We start from the raw sequence: 3,681 nt of genomic DNA on the forward strand, positions 1-3,681 counted from the left end.
ATTTTGTTCTCGTGTGCCCTCAGGAATGTTTGCCGTAAAGCTGTTTTGAGATCTGAGTCAGCCAGCATGCATGGGGCAAATGTTCATTCAAAGGATGTTGAGGGTCATTTCCCTGGCTTAATTCTCTCAGTATCTGCTGTTACTTCTCTCCTGATATGAGATGGGGCAATGCCAGTGAGAGGGTATATTTACTATTTTTCCCTGAGCTTCCCAAACCTCGGTGAGTTGCCCAAAATTGGGTAAAACTGGTTTTTCTTTGGGATTCCTCCCCAAGATGGCTGCTGAACGATCACTGTTGCTGTTTTTGCTGCCAAAGCTGGCGCTCTGGCAGCGATGCTGCCCGGATTTAAATGGGACCATTTAGGAATGACCCAAGACAACTTTTGGAAGGCCGTGGAGCCGTCTGGAAAGGGCAATCTTCAATATTCCAGGTCCCTGTGAGAAAGATTGGGAAGTCACTGGTCATCCATCTTTCTCTTGGCAGTTCATTTTCTTAAGCATGCCTGGGATTTAAGTTCACTTTTTGAATCTTTTGTTTTACTCTGCTTTTTATTTTTCAAAGTTGACCGGTAGGTTGAATGTTCATCTATTTTAATTTCCTGCTAGACTCTAGCTGTTCTTTAATTTTTCTTTTTCCTATTGATTTATGTTGTTGTTCTGAATAACTTTCACTTTTATATAAGAAAACACAGTGTGTCCTTGGATGGTAACAATGTTTTCACTTGATTTATATTAATATTGAGCTCTCATCACAAGGTTCTTCCAGTTTATCAATTTGCAAAACATTTGGAGTTTATTTTTTAATTTTTCTGTTAATTTTGGATCGAAATATTCAAAAAATATCTTCACTGGTTTCTTTTATTTATTTCTTCACTTTGCCTCAGCATTCTTTATTTCCTGGTTAAGTTACACAAAGCAATAACGTGTCAGATTACAGACAAGCTGATCTGTAGTCAGACAAGTGGCTGGTATCTGGAAAGAGACTGTTTGGTAGCATGAATTCTTTTGTTGGAAGCTTTTTTAAACAATTTGGTGAAACGATAATGGCTGTGAAAAATATTCAGATGCATGGAGCTCTGGATAAATTACATCCACAAAAGGATTGTGATTTGAAGATTGCAGACCTGTTGGAAAGAGCTATGGATTGTACCAACTTCGAATTGAGTTGATCGCATGCACCTCTCCGAAATTCAAGCCTGCATTCTTTAGCAGCAGAAGCCTTATTGAATGGAGAAGTGCTGATCTGGCTTTCTCTATGACAGGGCTGTCATGCTGCTGGCCCCTGGGCCGGATGCGTCACGTGGAAGCCACGTCCCGACAAGGGGGGAAAAGGCCACGATACATTGCAGCACGTCACGTGATACGGCGAGTTTGACACCCCTGCTCTAGGAGGATCGAAGGAAATTGGGGAATGGATTCATCACACTTAATTGGAAACCACCTTCAATAGAATAGAATAGAATAGAATAGAATAGAATAGAATAGAATAGAATAGAATAGAATAGAATAGAATAGAATAGAATAGAATAGAATAGAATAGATTTCAGTAATAGTTTGTGAACAGAGAGCTTTGAAACTTTAGCCTTGCCTTTCTTCTTCTTCTTCTTCTTCTTTTCTTCTTCTTCTTCTTCTTCTTCTTCTTCTTATTATTATTATTATTATTAATAATAATAATAATAATAATAATAATAATAATAATAATAATAATAATAATAAAGTTGGAAGGGACCTTGGAGGTCATCTAGTCCAACCCCCTATTATTATTGTTCTTCCTGTAATTGTTTTGTCATTTATATGGTGTATAGATGTGAGGTCAATAATTTGGAAAATAGATTTAGTAATTAAAAAAATGGGCCTCTTTCACAAGGGATGGGCAACTAATACTGTAGTAAAGTATCGATCAATATTCAACTAGGGAGAATAATATGGTATATGTGTTGGTATCTTTAATGAACTTTTTTCAATGTCTCATTTGCATTGTTTTTTGCTTTGTTTTTTAAATTTGGAGTTTTGTATTTTAACTTTTTTTGAATGAAATAAAAATAGTTTAAAAAACAAAAATAAATCTACTTGTGATCACCCATCACAAGAAGCACAATAGACTTTATAATTGATCATCTATAAAATATAAAATATATTCAAAAATCTCCCAAAGTATTTGTATTAACATAAAAATCAATAAAGTGGTAATTTTCTGAAACGATATAAAGATCATTTAATGACATTGTTTTCGTAATACACGTAGTCCTCAACTTATCCTTCTCAAATAATTTTACATTTTGCAGAGCGTACAGAGAAAACAACCACATAAACAGGAGAAAGGAATATAAAGAGTGAAAAGAGAAGAAGCGTTAAAGAGTAAAAAGAAAAAGAAAGGAGAACACAAAAATATACAAAAAATAACTTTAGACTTCTTTTTCCAAGGATATAATGAATGCTGGCTTTCAACTCTTAGTTTAAAACTATAATAACATGTCCATTTCTCCTCCAAAATGAAAGGGGAAAATAAATTTAAAAATTTCTTTCAGTCCTTGACTTATGACCATCCATTCAGTGGCCGTTCAAAGTTGCCATGGTGCTGGAGGGAGGGACTTATGATCCCTGAAATTTGACACGATTTCCTGATAAGTGATTTTGGTCAATGAAGAAAAAGGGTCGTGAAACTAAAGAAAACAAACCACATCTAAGGAGCATCCGTGAATCCAGAGGGCTGAGTTTCCTTGCCAGGCGCGGCTCTTCAGCAAGAACCACAACTGAACGCGCGTTCTGTGTTCGCATTCTGCAAAAGTCCTTGAGGCAACCTGGTTGATATTGACTCGTTGCACCAGGGTGTCCAACCTCCGCAGCTTTACGACTTGCGGACTTCAGCTCCCAGAATTCCCCAGCCCCTCCCTCCCTGCCGCTTCCGGTCTGTTCCTGCCACTCTCTGTTGGAGGAAGCCCCCCAGGGTGTGGCTTGAGGAGCAGGAGGAGGTCTGACCTGCATCCCATGGAGGAAACCTTGGGGCTGATCCTCCAGAGGCCGAGTCCAAGCCCCACCTTAATTAAGCAGGAGAACTTCTGCCCTCCTGTTCAAGGGGTTGACCCCATTTTTCTTAAAAACTTCCAACGATGGAGAACCGAGGAATCTGGGAAGCAAACTGCTCTAGCTATCTCTCTATCATCCCTATCATCTATCTATCTATCTATCTATCTATCTATCTATCTATCTATCTATCTATCTATCTATCTATCCATCCATTTATCTATCCATCTATTATCATCCTTCCTTCCATCATCTATCTATCTATCTATCTATTTATCCATCCTTCCATTCATTATCTATCACCTAGTGATCTATCATCTATCTACCTATCCATCCATCCATTGATCTATCAATTGATCGATCAATCTATCATCTATCTATCCATCCATCATCTATCTATCTATCTATCTATCTATCTATCTATCTATCTATCTATCTATCTATCTATCTATCATCTATCAATTCATCCATCATCTATCTATATATATATTGTCTATCTATCATCAATCTTATCTGTCATATCTATCTTACAGAATCTTAGGGCTGAAAAGGACCTTGGAGGTCTTCTAGTAGATCCTCCTGCCCCAGACAGGAGACCTTATGCCCTCCCAGTCAAATGGCTGTCTATTTCTGAAAGCCTCCGGTGATGGAGCACTC

This window comes from Vipera ursinii (genome assembly GCF_947247035.1).
Source record: "Vipera ursinii genome assembly, chromosome: 4".
NCBI lineage: Eukaryota > Metazoa > Chordata > Lepidosauria > Squamata > Viperidae > Vipera > Vipera ursinii.